Source organism: Protopterus annectens, chromosome 14.part0, assembly GCF_019279795.1.
Source record: "Protopterus annectens isolate FY-2018-M chromosome 14.part0, PAN1.0, whole genome shotgun sequence".
In the NCBI taxonomy this organism is placed as follows: domain Eukaryota; kingdom Metazoa; phylum Chordata; order Ceratodontiformes; family Protopteridae; genus Protopterus; species Protopterus annectens.
The window spans coordinates 259665572-259688973 of record NC_056748.1 but is presented as its reverse complement, the minus strand read 5'-3'; positions in this window follow the sequence as shown (position 1 = coordinate 259688973).

Sequence of the window (23402 nt, the reverse complement as noted above, 5' to 3'; positions counted from 1 at the left end):
AACATGAAAAAGTCTATAATATGCAAGTGGACTACTGTCCAACATCTTTGCTGTCATGTGAAACAAAAATCAATGGAAATGCTCTCATTATGTGGCTGGATGCCTACCCTTCTCAAATAAACTTTATCAAAATGTAAAGAAGAGGGCCAGACTTAGTATACCTCAGTCATAATATATCTCATTTGGAAAAGGGAGTGACCATCTAGCCGACCAATGTTGTTCTTTTATTCTCAGTGGCTCGAATTGCTAACCCTTGCTATATATTTTGCCTTTGTATGGTCCTCACAATCTTATCTTAACTGCTCATGCCAATAAAAACTAGAAGATCAAACTGGGAGATTGCTCCTGTAAGACTGATAAAGTTGGGGTTACCCTGCTTCTCATATATTCCTGCCTACTACGTGTACAACCCAATACCTAGAAGTATTAATCCTTTTTTACACTTACTTTTAAAATTCTTCTCAACACTAATAATTCCATCTTTGAGAGTTGTAAATACCTAATTAATCTGTAGGTTTCCCTCTCACCTAAAATGTGCCCTGTGAATTTCATGCATCACTACCACAAGCCTTCGCTAATCATACCAAAATGTCTTATGCAGAGGCTTTAAGGAATGACTCCAAAATCCTCCTAGAAATAAGAAAGTCTCAACAAAAATCAGGCCACTCAATGACCTCATACTTACCAGCCATAAAGAATCACCCTGAGCAAAAACACTCCAAACTACCAATCTGAACCATAGCAGCAATAGAAATTGTATTTTAATGATAGGCTGTACACTGCTTTGCCACTCACTAGGCTTGGACTCAAGGAAGTTATAGAATTTTTGACATTAAAATGGACCCAAGAACAGTAACTCCTGTGAAATATGACTACAACATGGTAGTGACACATACATGACTGAATGACTTGATACTCAAAAGCCCTGAGGGGCATGCAGAGAGACATGGCAGAACACTCTATGCTTGTTAAAATGCAGGTAAGACACTGGTCCCGATTAGAATCATTCCTTCACTTCAAATGATGTCTATATACAAAGCAAAGATAATTGGCTTTGATAATTGATTAAACAACTTGCTTCACTTAGAATGACTTCCACACACCTTGAACAAAAATTCAAAAAAACACACACCACACCAAGAAAAAGCTGGAAAAAGTTTTACTGGTGCATCCGGTATCTCGGCTTGCACCTTATACAACTTCATGCATTGAATAATTGAATAACAATGCATCAGTTAAATGAATATAATTAAATACAATGAAATACAAATTGCCTGCTCCCATTCCCATTAAATATATAAACATGCCATACATTAAAGTGCCACACTGTGTTATATAAAAATATAATAACTTATTAAATGCTTTGAGAAACTTGATACCTCTAGATATATGAAGGAATATATTTTAATACTGTATTAATTTATAAAATACATAAAAAATTTACTATTGACAGATTACAAAGACCAAATAACAGATGTCAGAACAGGGCAATAGCATAGATTCTAACCTGCATGTATAACCCTAACTCACATTTAGATATACACATAGATAGGGAATGGGAACAGGCAGTTTGTATTTCATTATGTTAATTTAATTGATGCATTGTTATTCAATTAGTCAATGAATGAAGTTGTATAAATGTTAGGGCTGTGTGGTGTAGGAAATATTCCTTGAAGACGCAAGCCGAGATACTGGATGCACCAGTAAAGCTTTTTCCAATTTTTCCTGGTGTGGTGTGTATTTTTTTTTTTTTTTTAATTCTTGTTCGAGGTGTGTGAAAGCTATTTGGTTTATCCAGGAGGTGAGTAACATGGCATTAGATGGTTCTCATTTCTCTTGCTCTAGTATATGGAGGGAAAGAGAGGAGAGAATGGCCAGTGATGACCCTTGGGCCATAGGAAAGGTGAATCCAATTGAGGCCGATTTCTCAAAATTGGAGCAGTTACTAACGAAAGAGGTGACCTTATTTTATAACATCAAGCTCCTAGAGATATACATAGCTTTGGATATTACTCCCAGGGGCCTTAGAATCAACAGGTTACCAGCATATGAATTTATGGATGATGAAGGAGACCTATTAAGCGAGTGGAATGTTGCTTCTCTTGCTTGCACCAAAGTTTGGTTGAACGTTCTCATTAAACATAATGTCAGACAGCAGCAGAACATACGGGCTGACATTTTGCATATGCAGAGGCATTTGGCAGAGACCACGGCTGAGGCAGTCTTGGAGTCAAAGTTAAAAGACATTAAGGGCAAAGTGGATAAGGTGTAGGAGTCGGTAACCCTTCAAAAAAAAAGGGTAAATTACAGTGAGACATTAATGACTACAAGAACAGCATGGTATTTGCCTGGCAGTGGAAGGAGACTAGAGGAAGGCAGATGGCTCAGCGTGTAGGCAGCAGAGACCAGGAGCTATGCGATTCCTCCATGTCTTCAGGGAAAATTATTTAAAGTAGCAAGAAAAGTGTTTTCTTTGAGGACCTGAATGAAGAGACGACAAATTCTACACCACATAAAGGGACTTCTGTGAATTACAGAGGCCGAGGTTGAAAATGGCAAGATGATTCGAACACCGGCAATGGCAAATATGGCAGCAATAATAGGAACAGAAGAAGAAAAAATTGATGTGTCAGACGAAACTGTATGGTATCAAGGGGGGAATTGGACATTTTCTTTAGTTACTGGACTAAATGTGAATGAAAAAAATGTGGATTATTTAAAAATTGTGAATTTGTCTCATTTGACTCTTGATCAGGATATTATTTCTCTTTTGGATAAAGAGGTGAAATCCATCCCCACTCACTTCCCTAGTCTTGCTGATATAAAAAAGTGGATTTAATCAAGAATCTGTGGAATATCTTAATGACGTAAAAAATGAGAAAAGTTATGATGAGATTAACTCTTGTGGGGAAGATTCTTTATTAAATATCTCTATTTATGACTACGAGGAACATGAAGCAGCAGAAAGCATTTTTGGGGGGGATCATATTGTTGGCAGTAATGTAAGCTTCACCACAGGTTATGGGAAATTACAAATAACTCATGTAACATATAATAGTCCCTTTATGCCACCAAAATTGTCTGCAAATATATGTGCTTTTGAGTGTGTGCTATGCAAACTTTTAGAATTGGAGTATCAGTGTTTTAGAAGAAATAGAAATAAATTTAATCTAACTAAAACACAATGGGATGTTTTGCAACACCTAAGGCAGAATTGCAACAAGTATATATTAACACAGGCAGACAAGCGGGGCAACTGGGTGATTCTGACTAAAAAATCAGTACAATAATATGGCCATGACCTTGTTGGAGGATGCATCAGTATATGAGGTAATGCCCCATAACCCAGTCAAAGAGTTCAATATACTGCTGTTGGAAATTTTGGAGAGAGAGGTGAAATGTTTGGTTTGCTGTTTTCATCAGATGTTAAAAAAACTTTACATCAATAATTCTAAGGATGTTAGAAGTCATACGCAAGATACATAAGAACATTCATAATCCACTAGGAAGGCCCATAGTGTCTGGAAGGGGGGGCTTATTTGCAAAATGTGGGCATGTTTCTGGATTTTCAGTTTAAGGATTATTTAACCAGAATCATGTCACATATTAAGAATGGAAAGGAGTTAGCAGGTACTATAGGAGGTATGAAGTGGTCTAATGACTACTATAGGGCCTGTGTGGATATTAAGTCATTGTATACAAATATCAAAAACAAAAACAAATGGGGGTTGGAAGAAGTTAGAAATCTCTTAGGGGAAGGTCTATGAACTGACTTGCTCATACGTTTGTTAAGAGTTTTCTTTAACCCACAATTGCTTTGTTTTTTGATAAGTATTTCCGGGACTGCGATGGGGGCATCTTATGCCCCTGTATACACAATTCTGTTCATGAATTACTTTGAAATATCTTGCATCTACTATTCTGAGTTTTACAAACACAGGGTCATAGTGTTTAAAAGATACATAGATTATCTCATTTTTGTTTGTAAAGGGGAAATGGAAGAATTTCAGGATTTCATGAAGCAACTGCAGGATAATAACTTTGGACTGGAATTTACATTTAATACCAGCAGGGAAGCAGTACAGTATCTAGATTTGGAGTTTTTTTTTTGTGGGCAGGGACTCTACAATAGAATTTAGAATGTTTGCTAACATTACTGCTGTCAACGATTTCCTCATGGCTGACAGTATGCATGCTCCCCTCCTGTTATCATCATTACCATATGGAGAATATCTATGCATAGGTAACAATACCTCAGATAAAGCAAGACTAGGGGTGGAGTTTGAGATGGTTAGGAATAAACTGTGGAGTAGAGGTTATGATGAGGATGTTCCAACTGCAGCTGAAAAAGTAAGAAAAATATTAGGGCTGACACACACCGTTATGCAAAGGGTAGCATCAAGTGATAGAAGGATAGGTTGGGATGTGAATAAAAGAGAGGATCAGGACAAATTATTTTTTGTTAATAAGTATTCACCTGTCTCAGAGACTTTGAAAAGGTTAGTGAATAGATTCTGGCCTATTATTTCCAATGATGGAAAACTCAGGAAACTCTTCCCGGAGAGAGTTACATTTTCCTATAGTAGATTTAAGAATCTCAAGGAGCTGTTATCCATAAGTAAGTTGGATAAAGAACATGAAAGGAAGGACAGCTTTCCTTGCGGAAACTGCATAGTGGGTAGGAAGACTATAGATGGAGTAAACATCAATGGGAAGTTATACAAGGCCAGGGATTGGTACAATTCTGAATCATGGGGGGTGATTTATGTAGTAGGGTGTGGATGCCCTATAGTTAAATGGTATATAGAGCAGACCAAAGGGCAGTTAAAAAACAACTATGGAACACTTGGGTGATATTAGGAGAGGAAAAGTGGAAAGTCCTGTAGCAGAACATTTTGTTAGCTATCATGATGGATCAGATTCAACTTTTTTCTGTAGTGTGTTGACCAAGCCCAGCTATTGTCAGAGAGATGAATTTGTAAGGAAATTGACATGGTTAGACATCAAATGTATTATTAATTTTGGTACTCTTTATCCAGGGCGATTGATTCAATCTAAATGTGAGTTAGGGTTATACATACAAGGTAAAATGTATGCTATATCTCTATTCTGAAATCTGTTATTTGGTCTTTGTAATCTATCAATAGTAATGTTTTTTATGTATTTTATAAAATGAACACAGTATTGAAATATATTCCTTAATATATCTAGAGGTATCAAGTTTCTCAAAGCATTTAATAAGTTATTATATTTTTATATAACACAGTATGGCACTTTAATATATGGAATGTTTATATATTTAATGGGAATGGGAACAGGCAATTTGTATTTCATTATATTAATTAATTTAATTAATGCATTGTTATTCAATGAATGAAGTTGTATAAAAGTTAAGGCTGTGTGGTGTAGGAAATATTTCTTGAAGGTGCAAGCCGAGGTACCGGATGCACCAGTAAAACATTTTCCAACTTTTTCCTGGGGTGGTGTGTATTTTTCACTTAGAATGACCACAGCTCTTGTTGCAAGGCTTTGGCTTACTGGCCAAAGCCATTGCTGTCCCATTACCTTTTTTAGACAGAGTCCATTTGATGGACATTCCAAAAAAAATAACATATCAGCCCCGAAATCAGATCCTTTAGGGTAGCTCTCCTCAACACCGGAGTTCTAAACAATAAATTGCCTGATGTTGAAGCACTCCTGTCTTTGGCAGATATCCATATATTTATAGGTTCTAAGCCTTGTTTTAAACCTAAAGAGAAGAAAGCACTACCTCTGTACCTGGGTTTTGCACTTTTCATGTCTTCACACCTAACCACAACTGTGGCGAAGTCTCCATATTTATAAAGGAATATATTGCATCCTGGCTAATCCATCGGGAACCAGAAACTTACTCACTGAACTCCAGATCACTCCTGATGGGACTAATTATCAATTAATAGCTCGTTACAGAACACCTACTTTGTCCCTGATGCCCACTTAAGATGCCACAGTGTTATAAATGACCTCTGCATTAGAAAACAATGCAATATTTTAGGTAACTTTAACTGCACTTCAACAGGCACAGCTGTACCTCCAGAATAGGAATAGTCCAATAATCTCCAGGCTTAAATAAAAACTTCCCTGAGCAGGGAACATACTAAAGGACATAACGTTCTTTTTTTTTTTGAGAACATAGTATTCTAAACCTAATTCTGAGAAATATGGCTTCCTCTTGCAATAATCATATGATATCTCCTTCCCATTGAAATCGGACCATAAATTTCTGAACTTTCTGCTCAAGCTCCCTAGGGTCCCTATATCAAACCCCACTGAAATTATGGACTATAAGTCTATCATCCTTAATCTAGTCTATGATGAAATATCAAAATTTGCTTATGACGACACTAACCTGACCTTGATATAGCAGCAAGCTTCACTAAGGAATTCTACAACCATTTAGAAAAATGCATACAGCTAGAAGTCACTAAAGAACCAACTGTCATGGGAATATCAAAAATAAAGAACCCCTAGTGATCCACCACCTGCACCTCTCATTCCACACTTCTGCTTACTGGCCAAAGCCTTTTGTTCCTCCCAATAATGCCTTTTTAGATCAAGTTAAACCACTGAACATCAATAGCAAAAAATGTTACATAAAAGTCTAATTCTCACCCTATAATCATTGCTCTTTCCAATGCCAGAAGTAAAATAAATAAACAAACAGCCCGGTTACAAGGCTCTCCTGCAGCTCAAACATATCCTTGTGTGTGTGTGTGTGTGTGTGTGTGTGTGTGTGTGTGTGTGTGTGTGTGTGTGTGTCTTTCGGCTTATCCCAGTTAGGGGTCACCACAGTGTAATGTTTGGTAGTGGATTTTTACATGCCGAGTTACCAGCCCTGACACACAACCTTCAACAAAGGCACGCTCATTCACACATGCTACCACACAGAAGATGCTCTAGCTGAGAATCGAACATGACAATATCTTGCTGTAAGGCAACAACGCTACTGCAGCACCAGTGTCATAAATCATACTTTGTTTCATTGTAAAAACAGAACTACCATCTTACCTCAGTTTAGCTCTTACAATGTGTTCATATCGAAGGATAACTATGGGGTTGTTTTCATATTAGTCGGTGGAAATATCATGTCCAGGCAGATTCTTTGACACCCTCAAACTGATAGGACACTGCCCATGTCCCTAGAACATTCCCCAAGGGATTCCTAAAAGGTACCCACTGAACTGCCCTTAGTGAACAAACACCTTTATGTTGGGAGATCTCAATTATCCTTCAATTAACCATTGTACCTACATCTCAAATGCTTGCTATTTTCAAAGAACCCTTAGCCTAACAAATGACAGTTCCATAAAAGAAATAGTTAAGCAACCTACCAGTGACCAGAACATATTCAACCTAGTACTTACCATCATGGTGACCAAGTGTACCATGTCAATACTATCTCCTTCACTGGTCTATTCAGACCCCAAATTAGTAACATTTTCCTTTAATGTTGCAGACTCCATGGCTGTAAACAATTCTGGATTCACTGACATTAAGATAGAGAGAAATAACACCCAGTGTAAAGTTTTGCATGTCTTCATAGAATATATACTGTGATGTAACAAAAAACAAATGCTGTATTAATTAATGAATAATGGACATTTAAATTACAAGTCCCCTCAAAACCGCATAGCTTCAATTTCTGTACGTCTCCATAAAGGGTAGTAATCATACATAATGTATATTCACTGACACAGGTATGGATAAGCATACACATGTACATAAATGCATGATCTCTCTTCCCAACTTAAAAAAATAAACTCATGGTGTCCACTCTAATGGAGTAAAATGATATAAGAATTCCCAGTCTTAGTAATTTAGCTTTAATCCAGTATTGCATGGGAGAACATTATGCAGCGACAGTTGAATTTGTTACTCTAAGTGCATCCAAAAGGTTTAAGTAATACCTCATCTAGCAATGCCATATCTTTTACACAGAGCACTAAACAATGCCAGAGTCACTCCAAACTTGATTTGGTTTGAAAAATGTAACAGTTATAGCTCAGTGGCATTTATCTGTAACTAAGTGAAATGTTTCCTGACTACGAGGTCATGTGATAGCTTAGTAAATGTGAAGACACTCCTCTATACCAGTTTACATGCTAAATGACCATAAGAAAAGAAGCCATGAGAGACCATCTGTACAAAAGTGGTTAAACTTATTCCCAAAGACACAGCCTTCATTTGCATACATTTTCTTTTGCTTAGACAGTTTTGGTATAAGGATTATGCTTATTTAGTACGGGTCTGAATCAGTGACAAACCAAAATAATATTGGGTTAGTCTTGCAATATTCTTTAAATGACATAGATGTTTCCAGCTGTTTACCCTCTGATACCAGTTGTATCAGCTACAAACATAGCTTTGGTAAAAAGTCTTAAATCTGTAATCTTCTGGATGTTTGACATAAAAGTATCAAAACACAAGAAAAATAGCCTCTTCTGAGGTCACACTGTATCAAATAAAAGAAAAATATATGAAGTTTATACTGCATACACAGAAACAGTAATATGCAAGAAACTAAATAAAGACACATTGTTTCATCATGAATGTATCTAATTATATAATCTGTATAACAGACTGCCTTTTATAATTCACATTATTATTAGATGTGCAGATATGTACATATTTTTGACAGCAGTCACTAGGTGTGAAATTATTCAAGGAAAAGAATTATTGAAATGCTTTTGTTTCTGATTTAAATGCTTTAGATTGGATGGAAAATATCATCTGGAACACTTTGTACTGTTTAGATTTTCTCTGAACAGAAGGGATCACATGAGATAGAACATTATCAATTTCCAGCACAAGTTAGGCAGTATGTGAAATTTTACAAAACAGTTCAGCGCTCTTCAAGTTTGCCTTCTCTGTTGTCGTTTCATTCCAGGGTATGGACCTTATTTCATTTTGTAGGTTGAAATGACAACTGTGAAGAATTGTAGACAGAGGAAGAAAAGAGTTCTTTCAACATAGTTTGTAAGAAGTAAGCACAGGCTGTTTTTAGAATACTAAAGTACAATATGTTCAAGTCTGACACATGGACAGTTATTCTAAAAAATGTCTGATTTTAATAACTGCAAACATTTTATATTAAACTGAATGTAAAATGAAAGAAATTATTCTTAGCTAGTTAATTAGAAGCCTGAATGAGTAATTACATGACTGGAATCAGTATAATCCTAAATTTTGATTGCTTTTTATCATGCATTAATATTACCATTATATGATACTGCTCTTCTAAACAGTTAATTCTGTCCTTTACACTTTTTTTACAGGAAGGTTATCATAAGCTAGTCATTTCATAGGTAGTCATTTTTAAAGTAGCTATGGACACTCATCCCATTCTCTCTAACATACTGACATTACCATGACAGGAGTTAAACCAATGTTGGTAGGGTCAGTGATGATGGAAGAAGGAGTAAATAAACTTCAATCCAAGATGCCCTTACTTAATGTTCTGCCTCCCTTCCAACCTTTTATTCTTCTTGGAAGCAAGAAGTATTTGCAAAGGATTTTGTGAAAGCCATAGGATCTAATGAATTTGGGTATTGTAGATATATGCAGCTATTAGCAGTCATGCTTAAAAAACTTTAAGATAAGACTGCACAGCTTTTATTATTAATATTTTAAAAACATGAGGGAGTTTATTATGCTTTATATAGGGATAATATTATGTGGACACCCTGTTGATTGCTTTAAAGAATGGAAAGGGGAGATATGGAAGAGAGAAAAGTGAAGACACAACAAAGATGGAGACACAACCAAGACAGACATAGTCGGAGCACAACAAGAGGCTGTGCTGGAGGAGGTGCGAGAGGACGAGTGCTATGTTTCTAGTGGGAGTTAAACTACCTAATGTTTTATTTATTTATTTTTTAAAGGAATTGTGTAGGTGAGAATTATGTGTGGGGACGATAGGATAAGGTTAGAAGGGGTGACAATGAGTGGCACCCAGTAAGAGTTCCCAGTCTGCAAATCCTCAAACATTTCCACGGCCAGACGGTGCTGCAGTGGAAGACCCTAGTGTTGAGGGGGCAAGTGTCTGATGTAGTTCAGTGATTAGCATCAACATGCTGAAGAGAAGCCTCAGTTGGCTGAAACCATCTGTTCATGAACTTCTCCAGCTCATCCGCATCCAAATCTTGAAGCTCCACACAGTGAAGTTTACCAGACCTCAACATTCCAGGGTGCCTGCAGAACCAATGCCACCACCCTGACCCTGTGAGGACAGCCCTAGATGGGCAGAGGGTCAACATTCCCTAACTTGGGAGGTATGTGGCTGGGTTGCTCCTGAGGAGTTAGATCAGTAAAAAAATGAATAGAAATGGGAGAGAAAGAAAAAAAAGCACAAAGGAATCATGATTAAAATCCGAAAAAGATAGAAAAGAGGAGAGACAAAAGAAAAAAAAAAGCATGCAATAAGTTTATACATAATGTTATGCAGTATTCAATTTCTTGCTTTAAAACAGTTTTATTTCTATAAATCTTTATTGAAGTAAAGCAGAATGCATGGGAAGTGCTTGCACATATGTGGGGACAGTGATATGGGAAGTGCTTATGCACACTTGGGAAGAATGAATGTATTGCTATCAGGCTTTGGAGGGGTTTACATTTTGCAGGCTACTGTACTAACAATGGAAACAGCCCTCAATAAATACTTCCTTGTAATAAAATCAAAAAGACAGCATACTGCATTTATATATTGACATATCATTTATATTAAGTTGCAGTAATTTACTGTAAACACTGTAGGCTTTCTATTACCATCCATTATAAAAACTAGCTTATATTCATTAATGGAATTAGTTAAAGACAGAATACTGCATTAGTCCTTTACTCACGCTTAAAAGCAGCTTCACCCAATCTCTTTGTTCTTCTATTTTGCTGGCCCTTTTTATATGCTATCTCATCATTGGCTAGATAGAGAAGACATAAGACTATTGTTGTTCACCTGTATTTCACCTTAACATTACTGATAAAACTACTATTGTGCAAGACATTTCATTCACTGTTTTACTTGCTTTATATGTTTAAATACTGATATTTAAATTCGCATAGTGTGCCAATTTACTCAATGCAAATTACAAATAACCTGTTACACTTTTATACATGTGCACAGCTAGCTTGTTTGGGCAAAATATGTTGCCTGGACTTTTCCATGCCATATTAGTTTGTTTTCTATGTTAAAACTTTATGGTTTGCAAGTAACAGTCTGAGAATTGTGTTCAGGCAGAAGCTGTACACACATATAGAACCATATAACAATTCAAGGGAGTTTTCGGTTCCTTTCAATTTGAGCATTAAAAATAATATATATTATTCACTTGAAATACTGAAATATCGAATTTCAGTATTTTGAGACTATAAAGCTGAAACACCCAAATACCGAAAACCACAATCATGAAACACAAAACCTCGACCGTTAAGGCACACACGCAAACACAACTACACCTACCTCCGCACAACAACACAAACACACACTTACTATAAGCAGAGGGGCAAGCCCCCCTGCCCCCCACACTCCTGTTTATATATACTAACTCCAAGGTCGCACTAAACACCAACACACACACAAAACCCAACAACATACATTCCACACCCCCCTCGCATAAACACACATCACACAGACACAAATGCCACCACTCTCAACACTGACACACTCACACTCTCACCTACATACCCTAACGCACACCTAACTCTCCCCGACACACTCACAAACCCTCCCCAAACCCTTAAAAAAAACACACTTACCTAACTCACCATCAGTACCACAGGTTTGAAATTTCTGGGTTGGATATTCTGCTTTTTCTCACATCTGCAGATTCAACACTTTGGTCTTGAGATACTGAAATTCAACATTTCAGTATTTTGAGATTCCAAAGTGAATAAATATATATATATATATATATATATATATATATATATATATATATGTTACAGATGGATGGATACACTTCAGTACAATAACATATGCATTGATAGTTTTCAGCCTAAAAACTATATACTATATATAAAAACTGCAAGCATAGAAGAAGATTGTTTAAAAATATATACAGAAGTAATACAACTGGCCATTTTTCATTATGTGCTGGTTATTCACTTAATACTGCAACATCCACCCCTCTACCCCAAACTCAACTCTGACTAGAGTATGGCGCCTGAGTGAGAGTTCATCCATTTTCTACATGCAGTTAATCTTGTGGAAGAAATGACTGTCTTAATAAGTTATTATTCTAATAAATATTTTCTGGTCTATACTAACAAAATCTTTACTTTACAAAAACAATCTGCATGAACTCTAACCATTAACTAAGGTACTGGGATACCGTAAAAGCATTTTTTTGTGCATAAATATGTACATGAAAAAATATAGTTATAAGTGTACTCATGCTCAGCTTGTGTGTGTATGTGTGTATATATATTTATATGTGTGTATATATATATATATATATATATATATATATATATATATATATATATATATATATATATATATATATACACATATATATATATATATATATATACATATATATATATATATATATATATATATACATACATATATATATATATATATATATACATACATATATATACACACACATATATATATATATATATATATATATATATATATATATACATATACATACATACACATCATACCAATATTTCTTTACTCATACATATATTGCACTTATATTTATACAGACAATTATTTTATCACATAAATATTGCATATATTTGTATACAAATCCAGTTGTGTGTACAGATATGTTTATGCTTTCTCTTGCATTACTATAACATTATAGTTGCATATTTGTATTAACATATTTCTTCTAGCAAATACCTTCAATTACAAAACATTCTTATAGCTTATTTTATCTTTATTATGGCAAAAAAATTAAAAGAAGTCATACTTAATATAGATTTCTGGCCCTCTTGCCACACTACCTGGTCAACCCACTCAGACAGCTGGCTGTGCCTTTGCTTCCATAGGTCATCGTACTTAAGACAGCATTATTGGCCAGAGAAGAGGATCCCTGTCATGGATGACAGATGCCCATCTAGCTCCTGCACAATACCAATCATTTTCCATTAATTCCCTCTTATGCATGCCTGGATCTTACCCTGGTATGAATCACTAAGAAGGTAAACTGTAATCTTGGTCTCCGTATTCAAGCAGCTAGGAGGGTGACCTTGTGCCTTCATAGGTGCTGCCATTGTTAGAAGTGCTATTAACAAAATGAAGAAAGTACAAGCAGGACTGTGGTTCACAGGTTTAGAACCACTCCCTCTGGCATGCGACATCATCTTATCCAAATCCAGATAAACAGTTGCATTAGATCTGGTGCTGTTACTATTGTCCAGTTTGGTTTTACTAAACATGCTTTGTCACCTACATTTTTTAAAGAATATATTCACATTTCATTTATATGGTGTATAAGAGTCAGTATGCAATCTTCCTTTTTTGTATTACTTACAATTGCTACAGCTGTTGTGCATTGTTTTTTATACATTTTTGGACTATTACACCTGAATGCAATGTATACATGCCTCATGATATAAAGCACCTGTATTAATGTTTTTTTGGGGGGTAGGGGGTGGGCTTTTGGCAAAAATAAATATTCATGTGAGTGTAGCAACCATTAGTAAATTAATAGTGTTTTGAAGTGATAAGGTGTGCCAGATGATGTAAGATGGGCTGGGATAATACTTCATTTTGCTTTTTCTAAACATAGTGGGGTTGGAGCGCAACTGAGGTGATCTGTGTATTCCCAAAGCATGCTGAGGACTGGTGAGGACTAATGCAGACTCCACCACTTCCACATCACGTTCACATGATCATGAGACTACAGTTATGAGCAGCCAAGATCTTACGGGCATAAGTATACTTAATATGTTCATGTTTTTATGCAGTTCATGAAGATAAATGTAAATAGATCTAATATACATACAAAATGCATAAATATTGCACAGTTTATGTAAAAGGTTAATATATTGACAATTATTTGAGTTAGGTGGCAAATGACTTATGGAACTGCAGACTTTTTATTATAAGAAAAATAATAGAAATCTCAACAATTGGATGGGAAATAGAAATTCACCCCAGGGATGGCTCCGCTAGACAGGGGTGCAGGAAGATAACCTTCTTAGGTGGCAAAAGCCAGGGAACTTTTTTGGCTAGGCTTATATAGGCCCCAGGGCTGATAGCCTTTTACCTGCCTATGAAACTATGAACCTAAATATTGTAAACTAATATAAAATACTTCAAAATGAGTAAAATTAGTGAGTTTGTTTCAAGAAATGTTTGCTTAACTGATATAATGGGTATATTACAATGGTGTTAGTGAATATTTCAAAGCTGTCATTTTTAAATGGAAAATCATTACAGCAACAGTGGAAATAATTAGTGATCACTGAGAAAATTATTTACTCTAGTGTCACTTACTGGTTGTGCAATATGCATACATGGTAAAAATACAGTTGTGAAGTACTGCAGTAGTAAGGATGTTTTGTTGGCACAGCATATATGTGTCTGTACTTGGAAAATTGTGAATGTCACCAGTGAATGAAAAATTACAGAGTTATAAATACAAGACAGTGGTAGGGCCTAAGGGAAGGATAAATCTGCTAACAAACTGCTTGTGCTGTGAATGAACATATGATAGTGTAAACATTACCACAGCACTTTAGTTGGCTAGACTGAGATTTTGCATGTGTATACAATAATGGTGTTTGTATCACCTAACTTTCTTATGAGGATGGCAGGTATGCTTTCATTGCTGTGTTGGTTGACTGATGACTACATCAAATATGTATATGACTGCGGCATATTTTGTGTGTGCACTAATGATGCCAAACAAGGGATCGAGGCAGAGAAAGAACAGTTTCAGCAACAAAGAAAACCACATCCTCTTAGCAGCCCTTAGGATATATGGCAAATGTCTGTTCAGTTAGGTGTGTGTGTGTGTGTGGGTGGGGGGAACAAGCTGAGAGAGCAAAAGCTTGGAATCAAGTTGTAATGAACATTAAATGATGTTAGTGGAAGAAACTGCACATTAATACAGTTCTGGAATACAGCAAATTATACGGTAGGATATGCTAGAGCCATGGCGAGGCAAACTACAGTGGTCTGTACTAGTACTGGGGGTGGGGCTCCGACAATTATCACTTTTACACTAGATGAGTAGTACATCTTTTCCATCTTTGGGAATGAATATGACAGAGGATGATGGCTCCGGAATATTCAGAGGTATTCAGAGGAGATGTGAACACTGGCTGTTACCAGTGTTTGCTGTAGCAACACTCCTCTACTCATGACAGCCCCATTATCAAAATCACTTGCATCATCACATAGCTTATCTTTAGGAGATGCGAATGACACATTTGACCTTGACCCACTGTGATTCAAGTGTGACATTTCTGTTATTCACAATTTGACCTTCACAGACAAGGCCAATGTTTTACTCAAATTATTTAAAAAATAGGGCTGACTTAGGATTTTTGATGCATTTCATTGATGTAAAGATTCTGCTTAAAACCTCATGGAAGTGTGGAAAAAAACCTGTATGTCATAACAGATGACTGCAGTAGGTAACACCATTAATGCTGTATGCATTGACATTGTTACAGATGGCAGTTTCCTACAACTTAAAAGTAGTAATAGACAAGTTTAAGGAAATGTTGTTAATAAAAGATTATAGATTAAAATGAGTATCTTGCTGTAAACAAGCACTGCTGGCACTTCACCTTCACCACTGCATAAATGAAGATATGTTTGTCTCCAAGACCACAAATTATTATATATGACAATATATAATAATCTGATGTACAGTACCTCAACAGACAAACTAAGACAGCATTACATAAAATACAAAATTATCTAATATTTTTTCATTCAATATGAACTCATGTTACACAGTGAATTAACATTTTTTTGCTAATTGTACTACTTCAGGACATTCAGGTGCATTGTTGGGTACACCAACTGCCTAGAATTTATTGCTCAAACAGTTAAATATGTGATTGGTGCCTTACAACTTCAGTTAACATTTTATCATATTATTTTCTGTAAAATACAAGCCTAACTGTTCTGAAACAAAAAAAATATATATATTATTCTAAGATGAGAAAGGATGTGAGATGAATAGTGACAGCAGACCAGTAACCCCACATCATAGCCTTTAGATACCACTGCATATATCAGTTATATTCTATGAGCTTTTTACAAGAAAGAAAACACTAACCTGAATGTCGTGGTCTATAGTTCTGGTCAAGATGCTGCGCCTTTACCTGTACAGCCATATGCTTTCCGCGAACCTGCTGCATGGGGTCCCTTACTACTGCTGCCACCTGATAACCATTAGTCATAGTAGGACTGAACAGGGAGCTGCAGTGACAGCATGGGTCATTTCAGCACCAGACTGGCACATGGTCATGTTGTGCAGAATGCATCTTGCAGTAAACATCCTGCATGCAGTAGCTGGTCATACTGAAGGGCTCATCCAAGCACCAAAACTTACTCTTCAGGAAAAACGTGGTGTGTCTGTTCTTCGTTAAACTTAAAATAAAACTTTTTTTTAGTCGAGCTAGTCGTCGCTTTATTTTGTGTGCCTTTTGTGAGCTGTCAATTGTATTGTACTATCATCATCACCTTCTGTGGAGATTGCCTTGTCCATTTTCGTTTTGGTTTGTTACTCTTCAGGAAGCCAAGGACCCTCTTGATGACAATACAGGACTGGGATAGGGCTGTATTAAAGCTGTCTTTTGCAGCTCCACTTGGATTTCTCATTGGTGTTCTCAGCCATGGCTCCAATGGATACCCAGCATCACCTGAAAGACAAAAAAAAGAGAGAGGGGGTAGGGAGACAAAACTAAGAAAAAAGTGGTTTAATATTCACCAATTAACTTTACCATGAATAACAACTTCAATAAAACAGAAAAACATTTTTTCCACTTAAGAAGATGATGATTGGGCATGCTAGTAAGAGGTGGTAGAGTGAGCTTGCACTGCTAGGATGCTGGACACAGACATTGGTGATGCGACTCCATGGAATGATAACCCTTCTTATTGCAGTACCACTCACCCTGTTGAACAAAAGCGAGCCTAATTGAAACATATGTGCAATCTATTGCACTGAGTACCTCAAGAAAATATGCCACCTCATTAAAGCACACATAATCTTGGCTTGGCTCTAATGTAACACAGTTAAATAGATGCACTGATCTACATGTGCCAAGAGTTCATCCAAGAACTGCTGTAGTATCTTCAAGGCAAAGACTAATGAGATAGTGTATGCCCAGACTGTCTCTGGAAGGTTTGAGTGGCAAGTCTAGTGAGGGCTATATATACCTTGGTACCCACAGGAATTGGAAGTCCACACATTCCTTCAGTACCCTATGTGGGTCATACATACTCACTAAGACCATTATAATATCCCTGTCCATGTTAACCAATCTAGCATCTCCAATCAAAATTAAAATGGATTATTCTATGCTTATAATTACACCTTCATTATGAGTGAGCACCACTCTGAGCAAGCAGTTATGACTCAACCAAGCAAGCAGCTCACAATGACAAATAGCAAGGCTAGCAACAAGTGAAATCATCTTGACAGACTGCAAAGTAGACAGAATAGGCATGACTCCCCATTACATAAAGAATTTGTGAACGATGTGGAAAAGTGGAAAAAATTAACTATAAAGTTATATTCTATTACTATAGTCATATTCTATAAACTATAAAAAGCAAGTAGGTGAGGGAATACACTAACATAACAGTGTTTTACCTTTTCTCATTTATATCTCATTATGACTTCATTTGCTTAGGCTTTTTCATGGTCATGACACATAAGCATAAGCAGCCTCTATGAATCACGGCTTACATGCACTAATTCACTGAAAGTGTGGATAGTCTTAACGGGTTTGCATTATGACTGACTGAATAGCACCAACATATTAAGGAATTCAGATGTCATACAGGTTTTCATGTCGTTAATATTATATATATACATATATATATATATATATATATATATATATATATATATATATATATACACACACACACACACACACACACACATATATAGATGACGTATATATAGTGGATATATACATATAGATGATTATATATATATATATATATATATATATATATATATATATATATATATATATATATATATGTATTATATATATATATATACATACACACATCCATATATATATATATATATATATATATATACACACACACACACATATATATGATATACAGATGATATACATATATAGCTGATATATATAAGGTTTATTTACTGATGGTACATATAACAGGACATTTAAGGCTGAGTTTTCAAATGAGCACAGTTCAATTTTCAGTGTCACAGTGTATTCTTTAGACATCGATACCATCATTAATCTAAAATGGGAAAAATGTTTGTCAAATGTCACTCAGCACTGCCACAGAACACATTAAGAATGTTAACTGTAAAGGTGATTTTAAGGGATTTGGGTATCAGTAGTAGAAACTAAAGATTACAGGCACTCTTAACTTAGGAAATGCTTAAACCTTTACCTATTCCACATCCTGCTCCTAATAAAGGCACAGATCTCCTCCTGCAGTTCCAGCCATGTAATTTATTTGCAAGACACATGGAATTACTCAGTCCTTCTGCTTATTGAAAAAAAACACAGCTATCCCCTCAATAGTCAGAATCATAACAATCATTAACCATAAAGCATTGAAAAAAATATTCATATTTTGACCAAGTGGTGTGACATGATGCCCTCCCAGTTGTGCCTGTCCTTACCAGCAAGTAGCAACACAACTCCTTGGCAAAACCTGGCCAATGTAGTGCAGTGCCATTATCAACTACTATACATATACTGACCTTGAACCAGCCAAGGAATGAAAAGGGGAAGGAATAAAGAGAATGAAGGCTGCACAGCCACTGCCCACTATCCTATTAAGCAGCCTGCCCCCTCAACTTTTCTGGCCATGACACCACACATATTTGCAGTTCTAATAATTTGTTACATCCTTACACTGAGAAAGTTTGATTAATAAAACCAGTTTGTTTTAGAAGTCATTGGCTTAATAAAACCCTTTTTTGGTATTATTTCAAGAGCTGGATTTATTTGGTCCTAGATTTTATATATTTTATATCTATCTATAGTGATACTATATTTCTATGCATTATATATATATATATATATATATATATATATATATATAGACACACACACACACACACACACACACACACACACAAGAGATGTAGGTATCAATTTGTTCAAATTTAGGGGATAAAGTTTATCCTGGTTTTGAGCAAGAACAGAAACAGCTTTTGGCAAGGAAGTATTTCTGAATGGTTTTGAAGGATAGGAGGAAGGGCATTGAACTGTTGGACAGAGATAAGGAGTTCCAGGCCTTAGCAACATATTATGTGTATAGACAATGCCCAGCAGATTTGATAGGTTTGTGGACAGACAGGAGTTTTTGGTCAATGAATCATATTGACCAACTGGGCACATATTTGTCATTTAGTGCTCAATGAGCAGATGAAGTCTGGATAATTTTATAGGTGGAAAAAAGCTGTATATATGATAAGTTGATTGGGTAGTGCTAACCAGTTTAGGCTGTTTAGTGCTATATAGTGGTGGGTTTTGAAAGGAGCATTTGCTGCAAATTTAGAAACTTTGTTATAGAATTGTTCAGATTTTGATTTTTTTGATGCCCATTGAATGGCAACATCATGCACCAGTCCTATAACGCACCAACTTCCCCCATGTTCTTGGTGGAGTAAACTGCACCCAAATCTCTATTATGAACCCCATACAACCAGAAGTAGAAAGATAAATTAATAGAAAGGGGTGGCCATCCTTTAATTGTCAGGTGATGTGCACAGCAGATGGCAGCATAATACATATCATGGTGACAGACCCTAAGAGCCCAATATTGCTACTGTAAGGAGGGAAAGTGGTCTAAGGGCTGCATTCCAACTAGGTCAAATACATGAGGGACTACTACTGGGTAGATACAGGAACAGAGCTAGGATGTAAGCTAAATACATTGCTGTCGACAATATGCACTATAGGTGACTGCGGTTATAAACTTGACAGAGTACCTTGCAACCCTAGAGAGTAAGCCTAAAATAGAATGCACACCACAACAAGAAACACCATAGACCATGTGTTTGGTGTACTGAAAGCCAGATTCAGATGTCTGGACAAATCCAAGTTGCACTGCAATACACACCTGAAAAGGCAGCACAGATGCTTACTATGTGCACCATGCTACACAATATGCTGAAAACACATGCTGGTCTTCCTGCTGCAGGCATGGTTAAACTACCCCAAGAACCCCATATATCTGAAGATAACATTCTGAAAATATTGGAGGAGGAGCAGGAGAACACAGCACCAGAAAAACAGACATAGGTTCATATGTTGGTACCAGGCTATCAGCCCTAGGGTCTATACAAACCTAGCCATAACAATTCCCTGGATATTTCTTCACACAGTATTTACTTCCCTGGACCCCTGTCTAGCAGGGCGACAGATGTGATCCCCGGGGTGAATTTCCTATCTCCCATCCAATTGTTAAGGTTCCTTTTGAAGAGGGTCAATGAGATGCTCTCCTTGACATGTATGGGCAGTCTATTCCAGAGGATTGGGGAGTCTCTGGGTCAGGAACCTATCCCTCCAGCATGTTTTGTTCATTGTGATGACAAGGTTTAGATCCCTGAAGCATGTGGCTCTGAGGGATTCGGATTTCTTTAAATGGAGCATGTCCAACAGCTCAGGGTTTGACATGGCCTTGTATGTTAAGCAGAGATCACCTCCGAGTAGACGATATGCCACAGAGTATAGCTGGAGTTTTTTTAGAGTCAGCATAGGGCATCTGCTTCAGGCCTGTGATTCTTTTAGTGAGCTATTTCTGCGGCCTTTCCAACTGTTGCAGATGTTTTGTGAGGTACATACCAAATGGGGCATTGTACTCTACAATGGGTGTAATGAGGGATGAGTACAGTGGGACAATGACCTCCTTTTTTCTGGATGAAAAGCCCTTAGTGATGAGGTGGGCCACAGAGAAGGATTTCCTGACTATTGTGATTATGTGGGTATCGAAGGTGAGACCACTGTTCATCTGTGTCCCCAAGTCTCTCATAACACTTTTGATGTTTAGTGTACTGCCACCTATGTGGTAATTCATGGGTACATAGTTTTTCCCAAAGGGGATAAGTATACATTTCTTGGCTTTAAGCTTGAGCCCATGGTTCTGGCACCAAGCATCTGTTCTTGTAAGGCCATTTTGTAGAATATCCACATCATTTGGGGATTCAATAATGGCTCCCAGTTTGCAGTTATCTGCGAACTTTGTTACCCAGAGTCCCTTAGTGTTGGCCTGTACTTCAGAGAAGTAGATGCCAAACAAGAACGGTCCCAGGACTGAACCCTGAGGTACTCCACTTGTCACTTGTCTGGAGCTGGATTTGGAGTCAGCTACTTTTACAGTCTGGGTTCTGTTAGTAAGCCAGTTGGCAACCCTTCGAGTGATGTAGGGATTTGTTCCCAGCTTAGTAAGTTTATCTATGATTCCAGAGTGGGGGATGGTGTTGAAGGCCTTGGCGAGGTCCAGATAGGCTGTGTGGACTGCCTTACCCTCGTCCACAGCTTTGGAGACCGATTCAAAGATGTCAGTCAGGTTCAGGAGACAAGATAGGCCCTTCTTGAACCCAAACTGGGTGGGGTCCAGTGTTTGAAGGTTGCCAATGTCTTTGTTTATAATTCCATGATAATGTGTTCCATGTCCTTGCAGATCAGGCTTGTTAAGACTGATGGGACGGTAGTTCCCGGGATCCAAGGTGGATCGCCCCTTGTGGAGTGGGATAACTGCAGCTGTGTGCCACTCAGTGGGCACGAAGCCAGAGGTGAAGCTATGATTAAACATGACATTTAGGTGAGGTGCCAGTTCATTTTGTAGTTCATGTAGTACACAGCCTGGGATGTCATCTGGTCCCATGGATGCTGTATTCTTAGCTTTAGTGAGTGCAGTTTCTACCTGTGTGGCCATGATTACCAGAATTTGGCAATCTTTTGGTATCGAGATGGGCCCTTTAGGGGGTGAAGTTGGCACTAAATCGATCTGCCAGGATATTGTCAATAACCTTGGGATCAGCATATTTAATGCCATTCTGTTGTAGCTCAGAACATATCTGAGCATTGCATGGGCAATGCAGAATGTGAACACAAGTCCAGGCTCAGGCAACACGGCAGCATCTAACAAACATCTGAGTCATGACAAGCCACACATATAGAAGCACACAGATTAAACACTGATGTTTAGGTGTTGCCCCCATCATAGCAGCACAGATTGCATCTAATAGAAATTACTCAGCCGACATACACACTATCACACAATAAAATAATTGTAACATATAACAGTACAAACATATACAAATCTATCATGACAGGGATTGTGAACTCAGGTCACAAGTGGCACAGGTATGCACTCAGACTCATAGTGATGTATGTGTATGCCAGACAAGGGACATACTTTTGTGAACCCCATCCCTATCTCTCCACTATCAAATGATGCAAACAGGAAAGCAAGTCTGGATATATTCAGAACTGCTGTCAATGTCACAAGTAACATATAGCACTGTAAAGTATGGGTAAAGTATCTTGTCCTATGTCACCTATGGTCAGCAAAAGTGACAGACTCCTATGGCACAACAATCATGGACAACTGACATTGTCAGTGGTCTCTACAGCAATCATAATTACTACAGGCAGACTGACACTACAGGACATAGTGGCTCAACTATCTGTGTTACTCTACCACATTTTAGGGCACCAGTGCTGACGGCTCACACCATAGTCCTTGCTGCTCTTTCAATATGTGGAAACACTTGGTTCAGGTTACTCCACAGAGAAGACTGGTGGGGTGATGCCAGCATGTGGAGACATACCGTGAGAAGGAGCATGGGTGAGAGTTGACTGTGTAGTCATTGCTGCTGGGCCCACACCAGATTGGCCAGCAGCAGATGTGTGTGCACATTGCAGCACAGACATTGATGCCTGATGGGCAAGGGTTGGTCTACTGAGAGGGGGCCTGCCTCTCCCATATGGCACTTGGCTAAGCACAGTCAGGGCATTCATAACCCTGCTTATACTACGGCACTGCTGTAAGTACTGCCATAACCAGGGATTCAATGGACTGTCCCACGGATAATTTGGTTTCATTCTGAGCAGCCAGTGCCACCATGACCTCACCCTGTCTGAGCTCTGTCCTTTATGCAGCATGTGCAGCTGGTGTGCAACATGATCTGTGGCACTGGCAAAAATGT